This window comes from Manis javanica, chromosome 3 (genome assembly GCF_040802235.1).
Source record: "Manis javanica isolate MJ-LG chromosome 3, MJ_LKY, whole genome shotgun sequence".
Taxonomy (NCBI): Eukaryota; Metazoa; Chordata; class Mammalia; order Pholidota; family Manidae; genus Manis; species Manis javanica.
Window position 1 is genome coordinate 192,300,784 of NC_133158.1, and position 27,550 is coordinate 192,328,333.

At 36.8% G+C, this 27,550-nt stretch overlaps 1 long non-coding RNA gene across 1 annotated transcript; it reads right to left on the minus strand.

Moving 5' to 3' along the window:
- Positions 1 to 327: 327 nt before the first annotated feature.
- LOC118968363 (uncharacterized) lies at positions 328 to 27,550 on the minus strand. Its single transcript, XR_005055979.2, has 4 exons — positions 27,506 to 27,550; positions 4,086 to 4,184; positions 2,204 to 2,388; positions 328 to 538 (listed from the first exon to the last, which is right to left on the minus strand). It is a non-coding gene; the product is annotated as an uncharacterized lncRNA (long non-coding RNA).

Here is a 27,550-nt window from a genome sequence, read left to right on the forward strand (position 1 = left end):
GATAGATAGATAGATAGATAGATAGATAGATAGATAGATGGATGGATGGATGATAGATATATAGAGACAGACAGACAGACACTAGATAGATAATTATAGTCAATGAGACCTAAACAGGTGTTTACTGGGAAATCCAGACAAGCTCTTTAAAACTGGCATCTGATGTTTGGCTCATTCTCTAACCCTTTCTTTTTGGATGTATCAGTTTTCAGTTCAGTATAACAAATTATTACAAACTTAGTGTCTTAACACAATGCACATTTATTATGTCACAGTTCTTGTGGGCCAGGAGACTGGGCTGGGTTCTCAACTTCAGGGTCTCACCAAGCTTGAATCCATGTGTTGACTGGGGCAGCAGTCTCACTAGAGGCTTACAGGGGGTCATTTTCTTCCATGTTCCCTCGGGTCATTAGCAGAATTCACTTCTTTGCAGCTGTGGGCCTGAGGCTTTCGTGTCTTGTGGGAAGTCATCTTCACCTCTTAGAATCGGCCAGCATGGGGTTCCATGTAAGTTTCTCCAGTGGGGCAGTTTGCTTCTCTAATGCAGGAGAGGGTAAAGACTCTGGTCAGTCTGCTAGCCACATGGAGTGTCATATAATGTACTGTCATCAGGGTGTGACATCCCATCACCTTTGCATATTCTACTGTTTAGAAGCAAGTCACAGGTCCTTTCCACATTCAAGGGAAGGGCATTGTGCAGGGTGTGAACAACAGAACAGAGGGGTCATGATGCGTCACCTTTAACCTTGCCTGCTGCAATGTGTTCACAAAAATGTGTTACAACTCCCACAACTGTCTTGTGGTCTTGAAGATGGGAGTTAAGTAATAAGGATAACAAATATGTGTCCCTAAGGACTTCATGAGATACTGAACCAACTTTAGAATGCCTACCTCTGGTCGTCTTGTTACATGAGAAAATTAACCTCTACTTTTCATAAATCTCTCTGTTTATATATCTGGCATTTATATTGAACATAATTATTTACTGAATTAAACCACTTTTAAAATGATGTATCAGGCATGTAGTTATATACATCATCTCATGTCTTCCTACAAAAGGTCATAAAAAGCAGGTGTTCTTCCCCTTACTGTAGATGACCACATCCCTTACTCACTATAACCTAATTTGTTCCAAAATGGCATCTCTCTTCTCTCCCTGTAGAACTACGGATTTCTTCACTGTGATTTTCCAGGGAACTTCGAATTCAAAGGCACTTTCTCAACTCAAAAATTTGGGGGTAGCTCCTGCATGTGATGGGGCATAGCTCCTTCAAGGTTTGAATGAGTGGTGCTCATGACATAATCAAGATGGAGAAGGAGACTCATGGTGTTTCAGTACAAATAAATGCCAAAAGTTATGCTTGCAAGGGAAGGAAACTCTCCTCTGTAAGTCCCACATGGACCATTGGCAACACATTGTCCTTTGTGGTGGAGGAGCTGTGCGACTTTTAGATGCTTCGGCAAGACAAAAGCAGAAATCAAAACAGAAGAGCATCTATAGCTCCAGGAGCAAACATGCACATTCCAGGATTTGAAAATTCACTTTCTGCAACCTTCCAGCATAAATAAGAGGGAAGGGGATAGTCACAGTTCACCACATCACCAGAGCTGTGCTGTCCAACATGGCAGCTGCTAGTGACATGTGGCTACTGTATGCTTGCCATGTGGCTGGGTGGGTGGGGAGGTTGAGAGGGATAAAGGGGCACAGAAATTCTCATTCGTAATGTAGGTTGGTCATGGGGGATGGTAGTGTGGTATGGAGAAAATAGGCAATGATTCTGTAACATCTGTCTATATTGACAGTAACTGCACTAGTGGGGGTGAGGATCTAATAGTATGGGTAACTATTGAACCACTGTGCTGTATACTTGAAACCAGTATAACATTGTATATCAACAATACTGAAATTTAAAAAAATTCAGTAGGAAAGCTATCAATTCCACCACAACAGCAACTCAACTGGAAGAAATTTCTCCAACAAAATTGGTTTCTAGAGCAGATATTTTAAAGAGTATGTTGATTCTGCCGTAATCAAGCAACCCTTTAGTAAACAATTCAAAAGCATGTTTCCATTGGCAAGTGCTGCATCTGATTTGTTTCTGCCACAGACGGAAACATTCATTAAGGAAAATAATCTGACAACTCATGTGAGCAGAAATATTGCTTGACAGAGATCAGAAATCTATCTCCTTTATCTACTTACTCAGACCCTGAAAGATGAGGGACTCCCGTAGGGTTAAGGGTAAGGATGGAATGGAGAAATCACGTCCAGTTAGCAGCTCCAGTTTGTGACTTTCAAGGGCAGACTGTGAAGGAAAACATGCCTGACTGGGTAGATGTGTTCTTCTAAGTGGTCACCGAAGTGTGAGGTTCCTTTGTATAAATGTGCTGCAAAATATGAGACAGCTTACTATCAGGGAGCAAGCATATTAAAAACCTTCTCTGTTTACTTATCTCTTCTATAAACTTCTGAAAAATTCATATACTTCCTATGAATTACGTAAAATTCTGTAGCATATCTGGCAATGCCTCAAAATTTCAGATGTATTTAGGAAAATGCCCAGGTTTCTGTGGTTTGTGCTTTAAGAAATCAAAAGTTTTAAAATCAGGGACTTGAGTGCCTAAGGCTGCTGGGCGGGCTGTGGCCGGCTTACTCGAAGTGATGGTGGTCGTGCTGGTCTGCTTTGGCAAAAGATCTGGAAGCAAAAAGTTTCCCAAGTCCAGTTACCTGGAGGCATGATAATTCTAATCTTTTCCTGGCTTTTACCCTTCAAAAGGGTTTAGAATAACCAAATAGTACTGGCTGATGACAGAAAGTGTATTTTTTTCTAAGTATTCCAATGAATAATTGTGAAAGGAATGAGATAATTAAAAAATCACTCATTTGCAACTTCTAATGAAATACATGATGCTGGCAGCAATAAAAATCTGCCAAGCTAAGGTCCAGAAGAGATGATCTTCATCATGAGAAAGCAGATATTACCTGACTGGCCCTGCCGTGGTCTAATGCTTTTTCTACTCTCTTATGAATTCCCTGCACTGCCTATCCCAGCCCCTCCTTCCACCTCCCCCCTTTCTTCCTTCCTTCTGTCAATCCTTCCTTCCCTCTTCTAGTAACTGCTTATTGAGACCATGTTGTCATTGGCATTGAGGATGTGAAAATCTAACATCCTTTCTCTATTTTGCCCTTGAGGAACAGTATTCAATAGAGAAAAGCTCAAGGACCAGGCACAACTAGATTGGAAAAACATTCTATTGCTTTCAAGCTATGGGATTTCATGTGTGTGACTTGAGCTCTCCACGTTTTGAGTTTCCCACTTCTCAGCGTAATGGTGAGGGTAAAAGAGAGAGAATTGGTAAAGCACCTAACATAACCACTGGCATATAATAAGCACTTGAAAACATTAAGTTCATGATCTGCCCCCCACACTGGTGAGTGAGACCAAAAAGGGCTTCCACTCTTGTCCCCGTCTCTGGAAATACATTTTCTTCATGACCTGATACCTCTACTAATTGAAAATAACATTTGTTTGATTATGGACAAACATGGAACAATCTCACCCCTTTGGGTCCAAACTCTTTCACCTCCAGCCTGATGTTGAACGATCTCCGTAATTCTTGAAAAACTTGAACATGTGTCAGCCCTTACATGTGGGACAGCTGGTTGTTTTATATTCCTCACACCCTCTTTACTACGCTCAGTATCTTCTCTGTGACCAATAGCTTTTAATGCTTAAGAGGGTTTTAGTTTTCTCTTTCCGCTTGCTGCTCGTGGGTTAGATGATATCAGACAAGGGCAAATAGGTCTGATGAGCTCTGGGTGACTGTCCTAAGGGCCAAGCCACCATAAAAGAAGCAGAGTTCACACTCATGCGCGTCTCTCTACCACTCTCCTAGGACGGGCCTGCACACGATGACCTACTTGGGTTTTTTCTTCCCCTTTGGTGGCCAAATGCAGCTCCCTTGGCTCTTTCTGTACACAAAGTGGGGCAGCAGGCTGGTTGTGGGCTGAATGGCTCTGACACTAACCAGCAGAGTAATGCTGGATAACACACTTCTGTTCCTTGGCCTTTCAGTTTACTGACCTGAAACCAAGGTCTTTAATCTAGATAACGTCTTCCAGCTCTTACATTCTGCGACATTATTATGACTTTGCTACTTGTGGAAAATCTTCAGAAAAATTGCTGTAAACAAACAAATAAAATTCAGGTGTGATAACAGGGCAATGTAATATAAACAACAGTGGGATTCTATAGGTTGGGTGTTCACGGATGGCTTTGATGAAGAGGTGGTATTAAATTGAAAATGGCGAGAAGGAATCTCCCTAAGGTCGGGAGAAGAGCACTAGGAGCAGAGAAAACAGCCTATAAAAAGGCTCTGAGGCAAGAAGGAGGGTAACAAGCTGGAGAATAGGAAGGTCATTTCTGCTGAAACAAGGTAACGTTGGAGGGAGCGGTATGAGACGAGGGTCCAGAGGGTCCAGTGCTGTGGTGGGCCAGGGCAGGTGTGGCCGGGATTGTCTTCTCCGGGAGTTCCAGGAGTTGTGAGTTGAGGCAGGTGTTGAGATTGCTTCTTTAAATCTGGAATGAAGTTCACCATAAAAAGCTCCAAAAATGAGGCTTAATATTCTAATACCACGATGCACGGTAATGCTGATTTTTCAAAAGATTTACATCCAAAGTTCACCCTAGAGCTTTGTAGATAAGGGTAATGCATTTTTCAAAAATCATAGTTATATTCTAGTTGGTCTTTTTCTTTTTCTTTTTTTTAACCTGGGATGCTTTTTGTTGTATAAAACTTCCAATAGAAATAAATTACAAACAAACTTGAAGGTAAATTACAAAATTCAAAATGTAATTCTTCTGTGCCACTGAATATGAATGCCCATTAGGTAATAACACAGGTTTTGCTCATAGAACTGAATATAGGGATATTATTTATTTCTTTTTTACTTAAGAAACAACAGGGAGTATAAACTTTTGCTACTGGGAATTTCAAACCCAACTTCTATTTGTGGTTCTATAATTGGTATAATAGGACAGGTCACTTTCATAATTACAGAAATTAACAGAAGTACATTTTAAGAGTAGAATGGTAATGGCATTGTTTGATAATATAGATGGAGAAAAAGCATTATTTATTAATAATTGTGATTTGGTAAGAAAACAGTATTTCTCAAGTGTGATCTAGTAAAATGCACGAGGGCTTAGCAGACAGGATTGTGTTCCAGTCCCGGTTCTCATGCAGTAGTTGTCTGAACTGCTGAGTCCTTTGACACTGCTTAGCCTCAGTATCTTTATCAGTAAAGTAGGGATGACAATGTCTTATTTTTCCTTTATAAATGAGACAGTGTTTGGGAAGCCTCTGCTAAAGGGAATTCATAATCAGTGGTCCTTCCACAGCTCATCCTGTGTGAGCCCATCACCATCCCTCTCTCTATTTGCACTCCCATCCCAGCCATAAGTCACATTTACGTAAGGTGCCAGGGACTGGTATGTTCAATGTGGTTCATTTTACTTGGGTTTGGTGAGTTACTTATTATAGTGACTTATGATGGATATTTTGCAGAACAGTTTTAAGAAAGAATAACTTGATCTTTGTCCAGCCATTTCCTGATAGAGGAGATACCCATCACAGTAATATATTAGAGTTTAAGTCTTATATCTCATGAAATAAGAATTCCTTGAAAATGTTAGCACAACCTAATACACAGCCCCCAAATAATAGGAGAGAATGTACCAAATACCAATATTTATTCATATACCGTGTACCCATATATGTTCATGTAGCCTGTATACATATATATATATATTTATTTATTTATTATATTTAAGGAATTAATAAAAGAAAGCAAAGAGATAATGAAAATTACTATGTAAGAAAAGGAATGACTATGTAAGAATAACAGACATGGAGATGAAGCTTCAACTGTTTAAGTCTTGCCAAACCAGGAGCAGGACTTATGTGTTATAATTCATGAAAACAAGAATCTTATCATCTGCATGCCAGACTGAAAGACATGGCATACAATGAATTTGCCTGCCTTGTTCTTTTGCAGTGTTTCAAAGCAGGCACCTTATCTCAAGGAAAATACATGCAGCTTGCTTTTAGTCAGTTTACTGACTGAACAAGGAAAGTCAAAGATAAAGATGCTCAAAACACGTGTCCTCAGATTTGGCGACTCATTTTACGTTTCACAGACCGCACTCTGCCCTGTCCTGCCACAGATCATTATCCACACTACTACTTCATTACTGCAGGAAACATCACCTTCACAGGCTACGTTCTTCTCTTTTAGTATTACGAAGTAAAATACCTTTTGAAAATAAGCAGGAGCAAACTTTAATAGATACATTACACTTATTAATTACTATATCACATATTGACCTATATCATTATTAAAAGGTTTGGAATGGAAAGCAATCTTACCTAAGGACTAAAACGCAGGAATGGGTAAGGTTATATAGAAGGACAAAAAAAGGAAAAAGCAAAAGCAAAACAGGAAAAGTGGTGAACTGCTATCAGTAATTGCCAGCCTGGCCTGAACTGTTAGTAACTAGGCAAAATAGCAAAAAGCTGGTCAAGATTTATGGCTGCCAGTGCACCTGATTTCCCGGCCAGCACTTAAGAACCTAGAAGAAGACAAATTTCTCTTAAGAGAGAACTTTTTCCCATGTTTTATATTTTACATGGTCAATATTGTGAAGCATTTGTCACACTCAGATGCCCTATCACAGCAGGTAATCCTGCACTTTTCTCTAGCTGATGGGTAAATTCTATTCGCTTTTAGCTTCCACCAGCCTCATCCCTTGGTAAATCTGATTATGGTATCCTATTAAGGAGGTTACTTACTTGATAGAGAAGCTGACTTTTTCCTGAAGGAGTTTGGCTTCAAGTTAGCAGGAAAGAAACTTTTTTTAAATATGTATAACAAATGGCACAGATATTGAAATGGTAAAACAAAATACATGATTCACATCATTGCTGCAAATAAATGTATACAAGATAACTTAAAGTTTGAGAACTGTGATTACCAACACAGGTTAAGTGTAAATATTATAGAACACCCTGAAATAGCCCAAACATCAACTGTATATGAAATTTCTTTTAAAAATCACCTTTAATAAGATACTCTATTTTTTATAGCCTTTATAATTCCATTATAGTGTGCATACTTTTATTTTTTTCATTGTGGCAAAAAAGAAAACCCCACATAATCTAAAACTCTTTCTCCTAACAATTTCTAGAATGTGTATTCTTAATGCTGCTCTTGGGATCTATCAAAATTTTGAAATGCCTTTTTGGACTCAGCAGAGACAAATGCATTCAACATAATTTTAGGACCACATTATTTGCTGAAGTTCAATACCTTGAGAAAAACACATTCACACAAAGTGGTTTTTTTTGCCCCCAAGCTTGCCACCTTTTAATTGAGTGGGAAGGAGAATTTGTTAAGAGTAGAATCTTTCCTGGAGACTTTGATTCAGTGGTTCTGGGTTAGAGAGAGGAATCTGGATTTTTAACCTTTGCCTCAAGTGGTGGTTTTGGTCAGTCTGTTTGGGAAACACAGAAGCAAAGATGTTTAAGTCTATTATTAGAATATCTCATTCCCCACCCATCCATGAATGCTGGGAAGCATATTGTTAATACTGTCTTCTTCACACATTATTGAGCAATGGAAGTTTTCTTCATTTTTATAAGGTTCAAACACTTCTGAGTTCTGATGGGCTATTGCTGTCACCTTGATTCTCTCTCTGCTATTTTAACATCTAACACCAAGAACCTGCTATGAGGTTAATGGGTCAGTGGCCATTATTACATGAGTAAAACCTCGTTATTACATGAGTAAAACCTGTGTTTCTACCAGTCCCCTTTGAAAAATCCAAAAGGGAAAGTACTGAAACAAATCTTTAGAAAAATTATCCACCCCAAAGGGAGAGATTAGTTCAACAAATAGTTGCTTCACAAAAGGTGTATGATAATCTTGAATGCTTTGTTTGGAGTTTGCAGTAAACTTTTGGATATTGAGATAAGTTTTTTTCTTTATAAATAACAATTAATTTTCTATGTTTTAAGCTTTTGACTCACTCATGTTTGTGTCAACTTTAGTAATACAAGTGATAAACATGTAGCTTTTAAACAGAAGAAATGTTTACATAAGCATAATGTAAATAATAAATCACAGAGAGGAAAAACTGAGCTATTAGAAGCTTATGAACAGATAGTAAAGCAAAAAAAAGCAAGTTTATAAAATATGTACAATTTATTTGCATTATTTTACAATAAAAATATGAATAGAGGAAAATAGAGACTGGAAGGAAAGATACCAAAATTCTGATGGTAGATTGTTTATTCTGCAATTATTGGTAATTTTAAATTTTTCCTCCATTTTGATTTGTATTTTAAACCCTTCTAATAATTATATTTATAATAAAAGTTGTTAAAAATTGTTAAAAAATAACATTGATTTTCCTGAAACATTACCAAGACTTTATTTTTGTGAACTTGCTTTTCAATTTCCCCTTTAAAATTGACCTTGGAAATGTCTGATATTTATACATCAACCTTAGCAATAAATTTATGCACCAAAATCAACTGCAGAAGAGTTCAGACTGAAAGGTGTGTTTGATAAGATGACATTAATAGTATATTGCCAATTCTAAATTTATGTATCTTCCAACTCATTTGGAATTTTTAGCTCCAGATGAAAACAATTCAGTCTTTGATGTAAAAAGAAAATGGGAACAGTGCTTAGAAGAACTAATTTAACAAAAGTGTGAAGGAAAAGATTATGCATATAATCACCTTACATATAGGTTATTTTTAAAAATCCCAATCTGTTTAATTTCAAGGTAAAAAATGCTACTTTTCCACATTGTCATTCAGCAAAAACTTCTGATTAGATACAGGGCCCTGGATTTTAGGACCGGCATTTCCACTAAAGGAGTATGGTGATGATAGATTAGTATGGATTTCCTCAAAGGTTTACTGTGAGCATAATTATGTTCCCTTTCAACATCATATGGAGGTGATGTAAAAATAAAATTAAAATAGATAGAGATTGTTTTGAAATGTCAAAAACATACTCTGAAAATCATACATGGTCTGGCCACGTTGAAGCAAGATGTTCCAGATTGACTCTTCCACCAGAAACAACCAACACATAAAACAAAATATATGAAATACTGTTTGCAGATGAACATTGTGCAGCACAGGGAGTGATCTCAAAAAGAGGGGAGAGAAACACTGCAAACTCCATGGTTGCTTCAGCTTACCAACTGCAGGGAGAACCCAGGAAGGGAGGTGAGAGGAAGCCTGTGCTGTCCTTGAGGCATGTTGAGAATATGGGACTGCTAAGGATGCTTCAATTATTGGTGGAGTACTTAAGAGGAGAAAACTTAGAGAAAGAGAGAAACTTCCAGAGAATTGCAGAGGCTCCACTTTGTTTTTAGCTGAGAACTGATCAGGTCTTGCATTTGGGGACTTTCCTGGATGCTGGGTAAGTAACCCCTTTTAACCCTTAGAGCTCACAGAGAACTACGAACAGTTTGTTTTCTTAACAGTCATAGTGGAAAGACTTTTAATTCACAGAGTATATTACTTAGAGGATTGCCTCAATAATAAGGTAAAATTAGCCTTAGACTATAGGCTACTGTTAGTTCCCCTAACAAAATTGAAAATATAAAACTGTTTCCAAGTACCTTAAGTGCACTGCAGGGCATATATCCAGAATACTAATTGGATCTAAAAATATCTAGCACAGAAAATGACATAATTAACAATTTACAGCATCAAATAAAAAATTAAGAGACATGCAAAGTAGTAGAAAAATAAGACCCATAGCTAGGATGGAATTCAATCACTAAAAATAAGCATAGAAGTGACCAGATAATAGAATCAGTAGATATGAACTTTTAACTCTATTTCATACATTCAAGAAGGTAGAGGAAACATGTGGAAGAAAGACTGCAAATATTTAAACATGCACAAACCCAAATAAACCCAACACCAAATAAAACTTCTAGAGATGAAAAAACAATGTGAGATGAAAATACACTAGAATGAATTAACAGAATTTTAGACATTGTAGAATAAAAGATTAGTGAATTCAAAACATAGCAATAGGAAGTTACTGAAATAAAACAGAAAAAAGACTAAATAAAGTGAACAGATCATCAGTGAGCTGTCAGAAAAGTTCAAAAAGTTGGCAATATATGTAATTGGAATCAACAAAGGAAGGAAGGAGATGAAGAACAGAAATAAAGATAGAACATTTTCCAAATTTGATGAAAACTATAAAAACAGAGGTCTAAGGAGTTCAAAATCCTAAGTATAAGAAACATGAGGAAAATGATCTCAAGGAACATCATAATTATATGGCCTAAAAAAGTGATTAAGAGAAAAACTTAAAAGTAGTCAGTAAAAAAATGATACACTAGGTACAGAAGGACAAAGAATGACAAGAGACTCTCCACTGGAAATGATGCAAGTCAGAAACAGTGGAGTAGCATCACTTAAATTCTAAAAGGGGAGGAAAAAACCCAACCCAACTGTCAAACTAGAAATTTATATACAGCAAAAATATCTTTAAAAATGAATGGCAAAAAATACAACTTTTCTGGATATATAAAAGTTGAACAAATATGTCACCAGCAGACTTGCACTACGATAAATGTTAAAAGAAGTCCGTCAGCAGTAGGATTATGATAGCAGATGGAATCCTGATCTACACAAAGGGATGGGGATCAGTGGAAATGGTAAATATGTGAATGAAAATATTTCTCTTCTAAATCTCCTTAAAATATACTTTATTGTTTAAAGCAAAATTAATAACTAGGCATTGGGAGCTTTCATAACGTACAGAAATAAAATGTATGACAATATTAGCCCATAGATAGTAGAAATAGAAGTATTTTGTTGTAAGTAAAATGGTTTGTTAATACTTAAGTGTAGATTGTAATTATTAAAAATATATAATATAGGCCAGGGTTTGGCAGACTTTTTTGTGAGGGGCCACATGGCAAATATTTTAGGCTCTCTGACCACACAGTCCCACACATTTCAAGTACTGAAATATGCCATTATAGAAAAGACACTATATAAGTAAATGAATCTGTCTTTGTTACACTAAAACTTTACTTGCAAAAACACAGGGTGAGTTAGATTAGCAGGTGGACTATAGTTTGCTAACTCTTGATATAGACCCTGAGGCACATACTCAAAAAAAAATTACAGTTAAGAATCCAACAAAAAAGATAAAACAAATTAGGATTAATTAAAAAAACTATTAGTCCACAGGAATGCAGGAAGAGAGGAAAGGGAAACAAACAACAAACAGGACAGAGGGAAATCAAATAAGCAGTAGATGTAAACCCAAACACATCAACAATTGTATTAAATATAAATGACCTTAAAACTTGAATTAAAAGGCAGAGGTTTTCATATGACCATGAAAAAGAAAGATTCAACTGAATACAGCCACAGTAACTCTAATTTTAATATACAGAGACAATAAGTTAAAAATGAAAGGATGAAAAATATATGCCATGTTAACATTAATTAAAAAATTAAAATAAGGTTGGAGTGGCTATATTAATGTCAGACAATGAAGATTTCAGAAAAAATAATTTTGTCAGAGGTGAACTGGGTCATTTTATAATCATAAATGTGTCAATTCACCAAGAAGACATATATTAAATGTGTATACACCTAATATTAGTGCTTCAAATACTCAGGAAAAAATTTGATAGAGTGGAATAGCAAAATAAAGATATTGACAATTTTAATGAGACATTAAAACACCCATTTGCTTTATTAGTGATAGAACAGGTAGGTGGAACATCAGTAAATATATAGAAGACTCAAACATTGTTACCCAATTGGATCCAACTGACATTTATAGACTCCTTCAACCAAAAATAGCAGAATACACATTCTTCTCAAGTCCCCATGGAACAATACCAATATAGAATGTATATGTCAGGATACAAAATAAGTACCAGTTAATTCTAAACAATTCTAGTTATGCAAAGTATGTTCTCTAAACACAAATGAGAACAGAAATTAGTAACAGAAATACATCTGAAAAATCCCAAATATTTGAAATTATCTAAATAATCAGTTGGTTAAAGGATAAATCAAGGAGAAATTAGAACATATTTTGAACTGATTGAAAATAAAAACTACAATGTATCAAAATGTTCAGGAAAAGGAATACTTAGAGAGAAAGTGAAAGCATTAAATGCCTATTGCAAAAAAGAAGAAACATTTCAAAGGGATTACATCAGGTTCTACCTAATCTAATCTAATTAGAAAATAAAAAAGTAAGCAGAAAAAAGAAATAATCCAAATTAAAATCAATAGAAAAGACAACAGAAAAACAAAGTAAAATAAAATTAAAAAATTGTTCTTTGAGAGTATAAATAAAATCAATATACTCTTATCTCTGATGAAAAGGAAAAAAAATTAAAGAACACACAAATTGCCAATAGTAGGACTGAAAGATGTCACAACTTATCTTGACACTATTTAAAATATAAAAAGGAATATTATGAAAAAATTTATGACAGTCAATTTGACAACTTAGATGAGATAGAAAAAATCTTTTGAAAGACAATACTGCCCAAGGTCACTCACTCAGAAGGAACAGATAATATGATTTGGTCTATGTTTACTAATGAAACTGAATTTGTAGTTAAAATTTTCCACAAAGTCTAGGGTCAGATGACTTCACTAATGAATTCTTCTAAACATCTAGGAAATAATACCAATTCTACACAAACTCTCCCAGAAAAATTCAATATGTTAGAACATGCATTAACTTATTCTATAAGGCCAGAATTACCCAGACAAAAACATGTAAGAAAATTATAGACCAATATCCCTCATGAGCATAAGAGACAATTTCTAAATATAATTTCAGCAAAACAAATCTAACAACATCTGAAAAGGAAAATACATCATAACCAAGTGGGTTTTATCTCATGAATGAAAGGTTGGTTTATCATTTAAAAACCAATCAATGCGAGCTAGCACTCAAAAGATGGTGGCATGAGGAGTGAGGCAAAAACATCTTCCCAAAACTACATATAACATGAAAATACAGCATACACAACTAATCCAAAAAGAGTGACCCAAACACTTCAAAACAGACTGCCTACATCTGGGGAAAAGAGAAAACCTCACAGAAAAGGATAAAGTAACAAAGCCATGATCCAGCAGAACCCAAGCTTTCCCCTCATAGCCAGCTTAAAGGCAGAAGAAAGTGAAACAGAGCAGGGAGGGAGCAGAAGCCTAAGATTGCTAAAAACCCAGCCCTGGAGATCTAATCCAGGAACACAAATGCACATTACGTGGTGTTCTGGAGATTAGTGGGGTTGAAAAGCAAAGATAGGCAGAATACTCAGAGAAGCTGAGATTCCAGCCACTTGTGGGGAACCGATATGCACAAGTTCCTGCTCTGGGACAAAAGAAAGGTGAGCACTTTGAAAGGATTCCCAACAGTGAGAGAAGTGCTAACGGGGCAGAGATTACACAGAGCTTGCTGCTCAGGAGAAAGAGCTGGTGGACAAAATTATCCTGCCACACTCAGCCCAACAGGTTAGGAACTTTCAGGAGCTTCAGATGCTCCATCCCCATGACTGGCAATGCAGCTTCAAGGCTCCCCACTGTGATATGCAGGCTGCCACACCTTCTTCCAAGCATATACCAGTCAACACAACTGCAGACCCCACCATTGGGCCAGGCCAGCCAGAGGGTGGCCCCACCTATAGCAGCTATAGGGGCATAAGGCAAAGGCTCCTCCCTGCATGGTTGGCCAACTGGACCTTTTGGTGGAGACAGTCACTGTAGCAGGGCAGCAAGAAAGAGCTCTTTCTTCCTGACAGGTCTCAGTGCTGCTCGTCTGCACCTGCCACCATTGCTGCAGATGCTCAGCACATCCAGGAGTAGAGCTTTTGGGTGCTGCTTACAACAAAGTTATTATTCCATAGGAATCACTAGAAAAATGAAACAGCAAAAAAGTTTTGTAAAAAAATTCAACACATGCCAGAAAGATGGCTAAGTGAAACTAAAATCACCAATCTTCTTGATAAAGAGTTAAAAATAAAATCATTAACACACTCATGGAGCTACAGAAAAATACTCAAGATCTCAGGGAAGACTTCAAGAAAGAGACAGAAACTTTGAAAAATAGTGTCTGAAATGAGACATACAATGGAGGAATTTAAAAGATTAGATGAGGTAGAGAAGATGTTAAATGAAAAAGAAATTAGAAACAGGAATAAAATAAGCTAAGGAACAGAGAGAAAAAAGATCTCTAGGAATGAAAGAATAATAAGAGAATGGTGTAACAAATACAAATGGAACAACATTTGCATTTTAGGGGTACCAGAAGAAGAAGAAGAGAGAAAAAGGGATAGAAAGTGTCTTGGAGGAAATAATTGCTGAAAACTTCCCCAATCTGGGGAAGGAAATAGTCTCTCAGATCATGGAAGTGCAGAGATCTCCCATCATCAAGGGACCCAAGGAAAGACAACACCAAGACATAATGATTAAAATTGCAAATATCAAAGACAAGGAGAGAGTACTGAAAGCAGCCAGAGAGAGAAAAAAGAACATGTATAAAGGAAAGCCGATCAGGATATTAACAGACTTCTCAGCAGAAGCCTTACAGGCCAAAAGGGAATGGCATGCAATGAAACAGAAGTGCCCCCAAGCAAGAATAATGTACTGGGCAAGATTACCATTGAAGTTTGAAGCAGGGATTAAACAATATTCATATAAGCAAAAATTGAGGGAATTTACCCCCCACAAGCCATCTCTACAGTGTATTTTAAAGACATTATTCTAGAGAGAAGTGTTCCTAAGGCTATATAGCTGTCACCAGAGAAAATAAAACTGCAGTAAAGGAAGTAGACCAATTAATTACTAAGCAAATATAAAATTAAATCTACCATCCACAAAGTCAGTCAAGGGGTACACAAAGGGTACAGAATATGACACCCAATATATAAAGAGTGGAGGAGAAAGAAAAAGAAGGAGGAGGAGGAAGAGAAGAAGAAGAAGGGAGAAAAAACCCTTTAGATTATGTTTGAAAAACCATAATAAGGGAGTTAGGACAGACTGTTAGATAGTAAGGAAGCTGCTCTTGAATCTTTGGTAACCATGAATCTAAATCCTGCAATTACAATAAGTACATATCTATTGATAATCTCCCTAAATGTAAATGATCTGAATGCATCAGTCAAAAGATGTAGAGTTAAAGAATAAAAAATTACCTATCTACACTGCCTATAAGAGATTCACTTCAAACCCAAAGACATACACAGACTAAAAGTGAAGGAATGGAAAAAGATATTTCATGCAAATAATAGGGATAAATAATTAAGAGTAGCATTACTTCTATTAGACAAAACAGGTTCCAAAACAAAGAAAGTAACAAGAGACAAAGAAAGACATTGCATAATGATAAAGAGGTCAGTCCAACAAGAGGACATAACCATTACAAATATCTATGCACCCAATATAGAAGCACCTAAATATGTGAAACAAATACTAACAAAATTAAAGGGGGAAATAGAAGGCAATGCATTCCTTTAGGAGACTTCAGACCACTCACTCCAAAAGACAGATTAATCAGACAGAAAATAAGTAAGGAGATGGAGGCAGCACTGAATGACACATTAAAACAGACAGACTTAACAGACATCTACAGAACACTCTGTGGAATTTTATCAAATATTTAGAGAAGACCAAATACCCATTCTCCTTAAAGTTTTCCAAAGAGTATAAGAGGAGGGAATACTGACAAAGTCATTCTATGAAGCCAGCATCACTCTAATACCAAAACCAGGCAAAGACACCACAAAAAAAGAAAATTACAGACCAATATCCCTGATGAACATAGATACAAAAGTACTCAACAAAATATTATCAAACTGAATTCAAAAATACATCAAAAAGATCATCCATCATGATCAAGTGGGATTTATTCCAGGGATGCCAGGATGGCCCAATGTTCAAAAATCAATCAAAATCATCCACCACATCAACAAGGACAATAATCACATGATCATCTCAATAGATGCAGAAAAAGCATTTAACAAATTCAACATCCATTAATGATAAAAACTGTCAAAAAATGGGTATAGAGGGCAAGTATCTCAACATAATAAAGGCCATATATGACAAATCCAAGGCCAACATCATACTTAACAGCGAGAAGCTGAAAGCTTTTCCTTTAAGATCAGGAACAAGACAAGGATACCCACTCTCCCCAACATAGTACTGGAGGTCCTAGCCATAGCAATAAGAAAACACAAAGAAATAAAAGGCATCCAGATTGGTAAGGAAGAAGTTAAACTGTCCTTGTTTGCAGATGACATGATATTGTACATAAAAAGTCCTAAAGAATCCATGCCCAAAATACTAGAACTACTAACTGATTGAGCAAAATTTCAGGATATGAAGTTAAGACACAGAAATCTGCTGCATTCATATATACCAATGATGAACTAGCAGAAACAGATATCAGGAAAACAATTCCATTTACAATTGCATCAAAAAGAATGATACCTAGCAATAAACCTAACCAAAGAGGTGAAAGACTTATACCCTGAAAACTATAAGATACTCATGAGAGAAATTAAAGAAGACACCAATAAATGGAAAACACCCCATGCTAATGAATAGGATGAATTAATATTATCAAGATGGCCATCCTGCCTAAGATAATCTACAGATTCAATTGCAATCCCTATCAAAATACCAGCAACATTTCAATGAGCTAGAACAAATAGTTCTAAAATTCATATGGAACCACAAAAGACCCCAAATAGCCAAAACAATTCTGAGAGGAAGTATAAAGCTGGGATGATTGTACTCCTCAACTTCAAGCTCTACTACAAAGCCACAGTTATCAAGACAATTTTGTACAGGCACAAGAACAGATCCACAGATCAATGGAATAGGATAGAAAGCCCAGATATGAACCCATACATATCGGGTCAATTAATATATGATAAAGGAGCCATGGATATACAATCAGGAAATGACAGTCTCTTCAACAATTTGTGTTGGCAAAACTGGACAGCTACATGCAAGAGAATGAAACTGGATGATGGTCTAACTCCACACATAAAAATAAACTTGAAATGGATCAAAGATCTGAATGTAAGTCATAGAACCGTAAAACTCATAGGAGGAACCATAGGCAAAAACTTCTTGAATATAAACATGAGCAACTTTTTTGTGAACATATCTCTTCAGGCAAGGGAAACAAAAGCAAAAATGAACAAATGGGACTATAAACTAAAAAGCTTCTGTACAGCAAAGAACACCATCAGCAGATCAAAAATGAATCCTCAATATGGGAGAACATATTCATAAACGACTTATCCAATAAAGGGTTAACATCCAAAACATTTAAAAAGCTCAAATGCCTTAACACCCAGAAAACTTGATTAAAAAATTGGCAGAGGATCTGAACAGATACTTCTCCAAAGAAGAAATTCAGATGGCCAACAGGCACATGAAAAGATGCTCCACATCACTAATCATCAGGGAAACGCAAACTAAAACCACAATGAGATATCACCTCACACCAGTTAGGATGCCCAACATCAAAAAGACAAGAAACAATGAAAGCTGCTGAGAATGTGGAGAAAGGGGAACCCTCCTACACTGTTGGTGGGAATGTAAATTAGTTCAAACATGTGGAAAGCAGTATGGAGGTTCCTCAAAACACTAAAAATAGAAATACCATTTGACCCGGGAATTCCACTCCTAGGAATTTACCCAAAGAAAACAAGATCTGTGATTCAAAAAGACATATGCACCCTTGTATTTATTGCAGCACTATTTACCTATTTACAATAGCCAAGAAATGGAAACAACCTAAGTGTCCATCAGTAAATGAATGGATAAAGAAGATGTGGTACATATACAGAATGGAATATTATTCAGCCATAAAAAGAAAACAAATCCTACTATTCACAACAACATGGTTGGAGCTAGAGGGTATTATGCTCAGTTAAATAAGCCAGGCAGAGAAAGACAAGTACCAAATGATTTTACTCATTTGTGAAGCAAAACTAAAGGAAAAAAACAGCAGCAGACTCATAAACTCCAAGGGACAAGCAGATACCAAGGGGGAGGGGATGGGTAGGGTGGTTGGGAAGGGAGGGAGAAGGGGATTAAGGGGCATTATAATTAGCACACATAATATAGGTAGGTCACAGGGAACACAGTATAGCATGAAGAAGACAAGTAATGACTCTATAGCATCTTACTATGCCAATGGACAGTGATTGCAATGGTGTCGGGGGATACTTACTAATATGGGTGAATGTTGAAACCACAATGTTTTTCATGGGAAGCCTTCATGAGTTTGTGTATCAATGATACCTTAACTAAAAAAAAAACCCCATTGAGACTCATGAAAAAAAATTAATGTGATTTACCAAATCAACAGAACAAAGAAGCAAATCTATGTGAGAAAAAAGTAAGTTTACCTTAATAAATGTGGAAAAACATTGAACAAAATCCAGCAACCATCTGTGTTTCAAAACTTCCAGAAACCAGAAGATAAGTCCTAAACTTGATGAAAGGGAACTATGAAATTCTCACAAGCAATATAATCTTCAGTATTTAGAGACTCAGTACTTCTTTTCTTAAGAGCAGGAAGAAGGTAAAGATGTCTTCTCTTAAAGCTTTTTCAACACTATCCTGAGGTTCTAGCTAATGCAATAAGGCATGAAAAATAATGAATAGGCATTTAGATTAGAAAGAAAGAAGTAAATTTCTCTTTATTTACTTTATTTACGTGGAACACACCATCATCTACATAGAAAATCATGTGAAATCTGCAAAAAATATACTAGAACTAATGAATGAGTTCATCAGGTTTGCAGGATACAATTTTACTGAATACAAGTCAGTATGTAATGATTGCATACTACACAGTGGCAATGAAAATCATTAATTAAAATTAAATCTCTAAAAACAAAACTATATATAGTAGCATCTAAAATATAAACTTTGAGGGGGTGGCTTTGAGAAAATATATGGAATTACTAATGACTAAAACTATGAAATATTCTTGAATGAAATTCCAAAGGTCTAAACTAGTGGAGAGATAAACTGTGTACATGGATCAAAAGACTCAATATTAATAAGATGTAAATTTTCCCAAAATTTACCTATATATTCATCATGATACCAATAAAAATTTCAGTAGGTTATTTTGTAGAAGTTGATAAGCTGATTCTAAAATTTATAAGAATATGCAAAGCACCAGCATATCTGAAATAACTACTAATAACAACAAAGTTTTTGGACATATACTATGTGCTGTCAAGACTTATAAACATACAGTAATCAAGACAATGTAGTCTTGTTACAAGAGGAGGCAAGTAAGTGATTGGGTAAAATGAGAGTTAAGAAACAGACCTAAATGTAAGAGTTAATACCATAACATTCTAGAATAATAAATGAAGAAAAACTTGGGGAGCTTAGATTTAGCAATGATTTCTCTAAAAACAGGCAAAATGTAAAAAGTATTGCAATTCCCACCCTTCCAAAACCAAGTGCAATGGTGTATTTTTTTCCCTATGTATATGTATAACAGTAACAGTATTATACACAGCAGTAATAGTAGTATAACTTCATTTGGGTATCCAGACCCAATTCCAATGTGTATAAATATGTGGGCAGAGGTCTTCCCACACATACTTACACAAAGCAATTCTTGAACACCTGCAAGGTGTTGGAGAACTCAGCTCAATTCTGATGCTATCTATCTGGAGACAGCACCAGATTCCCCAAGTTAGAGGGTCCATCCTACAAGACTGCCCTCCACCCACAACTCCAGATGCTGGTCACAAGCCCCAGGCAGTTACCTGTGCTTCTGACCTACCGGCTACAGATTGGAGGTTCCCACAACCTCCCCCTTAGTCTCTATTAATTTGCTACAGCAGCTCATAGAACTCGGGAAAACACTAAGGTTTACCAGTTTACTAAAGGATACAAGTTAACAGCCAGATGAAGAGAGACATAGGGCAAGGTCCCAAATGAAGGTGCTTCCAGCCTCATGGAGCTTGGGGCCTGGCTTGGTGGCCCGTGGAGGCATTCTGGTTCTGCAAGCGTAGAAGCTCTCTGACAAGAAGCAGGATCCAACCGAGCAGAGCAGAGCACAGAGAAAGCAAAAAAACTCTTCTCCTGGGTTTTTGTGATGGCTTTACTGCATAGTCATGATTGACTAAATTATTGATCATTGGCTGATTCAGCCTCCAGCCCCTGCCCTCGGATGAGGGGGGTCCAAAAGTCTCTAATTAACATGACAAAACACCCATTTCACCTTTAAGACTGTGCAGTGTTTTCAGAAACTGTGGATGAAGACCAGACATAACTGGGAAATATATATTTGGTCATAGCATGCTTTTCACAAGGATTTGAGAAAGTTCATTAAAAAGGCCATTACCAGTAAGAAAGATAATGATGATTCAGAGAAGTAGGTTGAAATTTATGCTAAAATAGTGACCACAGTTTATCTGTAGTCGTCTGGGTCAGCAGCTCAGGAATGTGGAGCAGAGCCCACGAAGGCAGGCCCATCAGGTGGGTTCCGCAGGGCAGGTCTAGGGAGAGATCTGTTAACAGGAACACAGTCTTGAAACAAATCCTGGGCCAAACAGTGCGAGGAAAGTTTTACAGAGAGGACCAAACATAGAAGATAATGATCTTGAAAAATAATATCTTCTTGATACCAGAAAAGATGGAAAGTCTATAAGAAGAAGTAAAAGGAGAATACAGAAAAGTGAGAGAAAAAATTGGCCTAAACATGCTTTTGTTCTGCATCAAGAGTCACTTTGAGATGAATCTCACAAACACTCATTTCTTGCAGTGACAAACCTCTGTAGAAAGAATTATTAGTTCCCTCCCTTTAGAGCGGTTGAAGATTCTATCGATTCTATTTAAGGCTCATATACCAATGTACCTATTTGAGATGTTCGTGATATGATTTTATCCATGCCCATTGGAAATAACTATCTAACCTGTAATCAGATTGAATAAATAACTCTTAAATATTGTGAGGAAGACATAAATCTTAGTCTTGGAAATAGGTTTTCAAGACATTTATTTTCTTAGTAGTTCTGTAAGTTAATTGAATTTCTCCTTTGAGGTCTCATTCTACTGTGATGAAAGAAACTGAATTTCAGAAAATCAGTAATTTTCCTGCTTTGCTTTCTCTGGGACTCTAAGTATTGCAGAGAGTGTCAGGCACAGCCCTACATATGTCATAACATGTCCAGCCCTTTAGGACAAACCCAGGCACTAGATCATCATTAGTGGCCATGTAAGCTTAAATATTTCTTCTAGGATTTAAAAAGCAATAATAATGATATCTACTGTCCAGACATTTTCAAAGTTCTCTTTTTTGTTAGATAATATTTAAAAAATTGTTACACAGGAGCAGAATTTATTGACACTTTTTCCCTAGAAAATGTAAAAATTAAGCCAGGATTTGAAAACAAATTCATAGCAGGGATCTGAGAAATTTAAAGTCTGACAAACATTAAAAAGAAGATACTTGGACAATATAAACAGAATATAATATATAGCTTTAGCATGAAAAACCAAGAAAATTCTGATAGTTTAACCTTCTCAGGAGGGAAATTAACTTTAATCAGAATTGTGTTTTACCCTAGAGTTCTTGTGTTATTTTATGAGTCAAAATAAGAATGACTTTTTCCCTTGGAACCTCAGGAGTCTTGGTTAAATAAGATGAACCAAGTCTACCCCAGGCAATTCAGTTAAGAAGTGGGTGTCTGGAGTGCTGTTTAGAATAACTCACACAGTGTTCATTAAACATATGGTCAGCTAAACTATACAACATAATAAAATGAAAAAAATCCTAAAATGTTAATACAACAAAAATAATTTTAAAAGTTGAACTATATGAGTCTTTATGGCTGAGACATTTTACGAACGTAACCCAGAACAGATCATTCTATATCAAATAGTAAAATTTAGAGTAGAAAATAGTGATAATGCTCTTTAGCCAAGGGTGCTTTCCTTCTCATCTTTATTTGTACACAAATCCAGAGTTCTGTCTCTGAACATAGACCAGGAGATGCTAGTTAAGTAACACTCTACACTGTATTTGTGAGCATATGACCTACCTGAAGACAGTCTCATAACTAAAAACAAATAGAAACAAACTGAAAACACGGTACTGTCAAAGCAAACACCTGCCTACAAGTTAAGTGTTTGAATTCTTGGAACAGACTTTAATCCATTAAAACAAAGGGTCCCTCTGTGCCTGGAACTGTATCTGGCTCAGAATGACACTGGATAAATATCGGGTGTGGAGAGTTGGCACCTTTCTGGGGAACCATAGAACCTCCTGGCTTTGCTGGAGGCTTCCGTGAACAGCTTTATTAGTACAGAGCATGAAATTGAAGTTTGTTCCAAGAGAATTAATAAAATACCTCAAAGTGATTTAAAAATGTAATGACATTCTGCAGTGTATTCTTTTGTCAGATAGGATGAAGTTTGAATAATGCCAGCAGCTGTCATCTAATGCTTCCTTATTTGTATTGATTCCCTTCAAGCTTATGTTTTGAACCTCTGTCAATGTCTAAGTAGTTCCACAAAGTTAAGGAGAGGTGCCAGTTAGTCACTTAAAATTAAAAAATGAATTAATGAAAGTATGCTGATCACAGATATACTGGAGGGGCCTATGAAAGAAATTGATCGCACATGTCATGATTCTTACATAAGCCTCTCAAGAGGCCTTTCTGAAGGAATATGAGTAGATGGAACTACTACAAGGATTTCAGTAATGACCTCATCTAGTCACTCTCAGTGAGCCACCCAGCTTATCTGAATGCTTCTGTCCGCTCTCCAAGTGAGCAGTAAACTTGATCTGGAAGCTATGCTGGAAATGGCCCATTTGCCTCTTGAGATCTGCTCTTCATCCTCCCCACTTTCCTTTGTGTCCTTGGAGCCTGACCTGTGAGGAAGACAACAAAAATCTTGCTCTCTGGTTTTGGGCTGGATTCAATAAATGAGGGATACTGGAAGGAGATCAAAGGGATGCAGGAACATAAAGTCCTCGTATTTATTTCCTTGGCTTCCCCTAGTAGGGGTTGCCATGAATGGGTCATGTCCCTTCACCAAAGGATACAACTCTCATTAAGAGACCTTCCTTCACCACATAGCTCTCTCACTCCTGGATCCCAGTAACAGCTTCCCTTCCTTGCCCCTTCAAGAGTGAGAAGAATAAGAGCTCCTTCTCTTACCAGCCCTAGACTGGTCATCATCCCCGTTGCTTTTCCTAAGCCCTGCACATACCTCTTTAAATAGTCCTCATAATACCTTGCTCCTCAATGAATCAGCTTGAGGGCATCATCTATTTCCTGCTGGGAGTCCAACCAACACATGCAGAATGACCGTAAGAAGTATTTGGGTACAAAAGCAGGTAGAGAACAGGCTTGCTGCTACTCAGAGACAAGCCGTCCGAGTAATCACACATAGCACACAAAACTGGGTGTGCCTGGTGGTCCATATTACCAAAAAGAAAAACTATTTTAAAAGGGTCCCAATAATTATCCGAAGTTTTTATTTATATTTAGGTGGCAGCATTCTGAAATCACACGGTGAAGTGCAGTCTAGTGAGATTACTAAAACGGTCTTGGTGAAATTTAGCTAAAATATTCTTAACTTAGTTAAATCTCTAAATGAAAATTTAAACATAATCTTAGTTTAAAATGCGTTAACATTTATATTGTGCAATACTTTAATGGACAAAGATTTGCCAGAAAAAGATAGTGAGAATGGAGATAAATACTGAAAAGAAGGGAATGCTGGGGAAAAGGGCTGATATTGAATAAGTCATGAAATGACAAATTGCTTATGGCCTGCTTGCTGAGCATGATGTCACAGAAATTTCTAGTGAAAACAAAACCTCAACAAAATGCCTCTTACAAGATTCTATATAGGAACCAATTTAGTCTTGTCCCAGTGTACATTTAATAAAGGGATAAACAGAATATTAAAGTTGTAGATTTTCTATAAAAAATGAAGACCATGTATATTAGGGCACCTACACGAAGTGAAGGTTCTTATACGGCACCATCAAATGACCTGATGTCCACAAGCAGGTCAAAAAATGTACTTGGGTGGTATTAAAGCTAGCAATGGTCATGTGTGGATGTGCTTGAAATTGGTTTTGTTTTGTATCTTCAAGTGTTTCATTTTTGGGGTGATATTTTCCCTGGATGAGTTCTTCTAATCTGTTAGTTTGCAATTCTCTCATCTGAGCAGCTTCATTTGATCAGAGACATGTTAATAGCTAAGCAGTGCATCTGATCAATTCTCTAATGAGCGGTAGAGTCTTCTTGGTAACAACTTCTCAGATAGCAAAGGAGAAAATGTTAGCACATCTTTAACTTTGTGTTTCATTAGGCTTGAATTCAGGAAACATTCTCTCCTATGAATATGCAATACTTAGAAAGCCAAAATGTGCTCAAGAAGATGAAAATATCTTACCAGAGTAACCAGCTGGAGTTTTCCACTGCTCAAAATGTGGTTTTCATTATGAATGAATTGGCCTTCAGGGGAGAATTTTCCTAAGAATATGATCTCTGATTGCCTAATATTACCAGTAAGCACGAATTAATAAAGTGATCTGCGTAAATGAAGGCTGTGAATGCTGCAATCTGCTACTGAATACATTTCGCAGAGACAGCTTTGTGTGTTTCAAAAATGTGTGTCTGGGATTGCTCAGACTGAGATGTGGTAAGTTAGCAGGCAACCTTCTTCTCACACTTAGGTCTGCCATGAAGAGATAAGGAGAGAATATTTCATTTTCTTTTCTTGGCAGAGATTTCTGGGAAACGGACAGTTAGATTTCTGGGAAAACAGTGGTATAGAACTCTTCAGTCCCTTAAGGAGAATATGAGTATGTTATGATACCTGGAGTTTCTTGACACTCTCTGCCACTCTCAGCTGTTAACCTTCCTCATATTTTACTTCCAGCTTTGAGTCTAAAGTCATAAAAGTGCAGTAGTGCTGCTGTTGATATAAACCAGCTTATGTCACTTTTCTGCTTAAGACTTGCCAAGCTCCCAAATTTCTTTCAAAGCAAAAGTGAAATCTTTACAGAGGTTCTCCAGGCCCTTTGCCCACCTTACGTCTTTGACTTACTTCCTTACCGCTGACCTCCATGTGTCCTTCGCAGTCAGCACTAACTCTGCCAGCTGCACTGACCCCCAGTCTGTTCACAGGACACGCAGGCACAGATCTTTGCTCTGGCCTTTCCTCCACTGGGACACTTTCCCCAGACATCCGCATGGTCAACCCCTGCATCCTCCAGGCTAGTTAACGTCACGTTCACAGCAACTTCCACCCTGACCACACTATAAAGCAAGCTGGCTTCCATACTCCACTCCACTCTCTACCCTCTTTACCCTGACCCATTTTTATCCTTTTTCCACAACATGTATCACCTTCTAAATGCTACATAGTTTACTTATATATTATGTTTATTCTTATTATCTGTCTCTCCCTTCCTGGGATAAAAGTAGCATGGGGCAGACGTCTTTGGCTCTCTTATTCACTGGGGCGTCAACAGCACCTAGAGTAGCAACTGGCTTAGAGTAAGTGGCAAATAAACATTTATCTAATTCTGAGGACTGCACGTGAAAACAAGAATATCCAAGTTAAGGTAGAGACCACCTTGAACAACTTATTCAAAATTCATTAAAAATATCTAAAACCTAAAAATATGTCAAACACATGAATTCTACAGAGAAAGGAATAACAGCACTTAAAGAATTAGCCATAAGCCTCGAAAGTATAATATTTGCTCTTTAGAATAGTGATCAGCAAACCACACGGCCTGGGCCAAATGGGCCAAGCCACCTTTCTTTGCTGCAGTTTTGTTGGTGCCCAGCCACACTCACCCACTTACAGACTAAGTCACAGCAGAGGTGAGTAGTTGTGACAGAAACCTTCTGGCAAGAAAAGCCTAATTATTATCTGGCCCTTTAGTATGTTGACTATGATTTAAATCAGTTACTGACATTTTGCAAACAAATTAGCTTCCAAATTCCAGCATTTTTCCAAGTAAATGTTTTCACTTACTATGTTAAGAGAGCGGAAGGATTCTAAACAGGAGAGGCTGCTGGGAGTATCACGGCTCCTTTACGGCACCACCTTGCTCTTGCCTGTCTTAGTGTGTGAATTCTCCAGTGATTATGGACTTAAGTTGAAATTGAAATATGCCAGAGTTCTAAACTAAATGACCTCTTGAAGTTCCATTTGGACTTACATTATTACTCATTCTTCTCTATGTTCCCTGCATTACTCAGCATTTTATTTACTTATTATCATATGCTGGATTATTTGGTACATATGTCATCAGTCACCTACAACTATTTCAAAAACAGTCCCCTTGATGTTCTCTGAAAGGCACTGTCAGACACTATTATACTACATTTATACTTCAATAATATTCTTGAGGGAAGATATAATTTTCCTTAACATTTAATCCTAATGTAAAATTAGCATACTTTATTTAGCAACATCGTTGTTAACCTAATGCCTGTATTGTAACTGATGATAGAGAAAGAAGGATTAAGATGACAGATTTATCATTATGCTTAGCAAAACATGATATCTGTACTTTTAAGGGAATGTATTGAGGTGTTATTTTAAATAACACTTAATTGGATATATTCAAAGATCTCAACAGAAATTAGAGTCAAGCTGAGGCAAGCCTCTGCATAATTCAAGTGAAAAATATCTAGAGAATTAAGGAAAGATCATTTTGTGTATGTTGATAAGATAGATGATTGATAGGTAAATAGGGTTTTACCTGGAGGCTGGCTTATAGGAAGTATTTAATCAATATTATTGCTCTTTTGCTGTGCATTCTTTCCTTTCTCATAAATAAATATCAGAAGTTATGAATGCCTTTAGAAAATCCTTATAAATAGAATGCTTGGAAATAGTCAAATTGGGTAATCATGGCCTTATAGCTTTCATATTAGACCCGAATTATCCAGCTAAGCTTTTTATATGAACAATCCAAGCAGACAATTTACAGCTTCATTTGTAACTCTGTAAATACAGGGTTAAGAAAAAACATATTTTGGGGGTGATTAAACCTGAAGGTTAGTAATTAAACCCTACTAACTAAAATACCATTCTTCATGTCATTAGAATATTAAAGGGTATGTATACACATCAGATTCACAACAAATATTTATTCAGCACCTACCAATGTCAGAATATAGTCGCTAAGAAATGTATGAACTACTCATTCCTCTGCTATTGTACCATTAGTCATTTTGCTGGATATTACTAAGTTGTGTTATTAGGAGGACACCACCTTGCTGTAAGTCACAGGGCTTTGATATTATATGATCATGGGATGTGAAGGAGCAATAGATAGAACAATAAAGGTGAGGCTCAAAAGAGACATTTATTCCAGTTACTTTACCTGGGAAAAAGAAGTGGTTCCACGGTTCTCTGTCCGTCCTTCTGA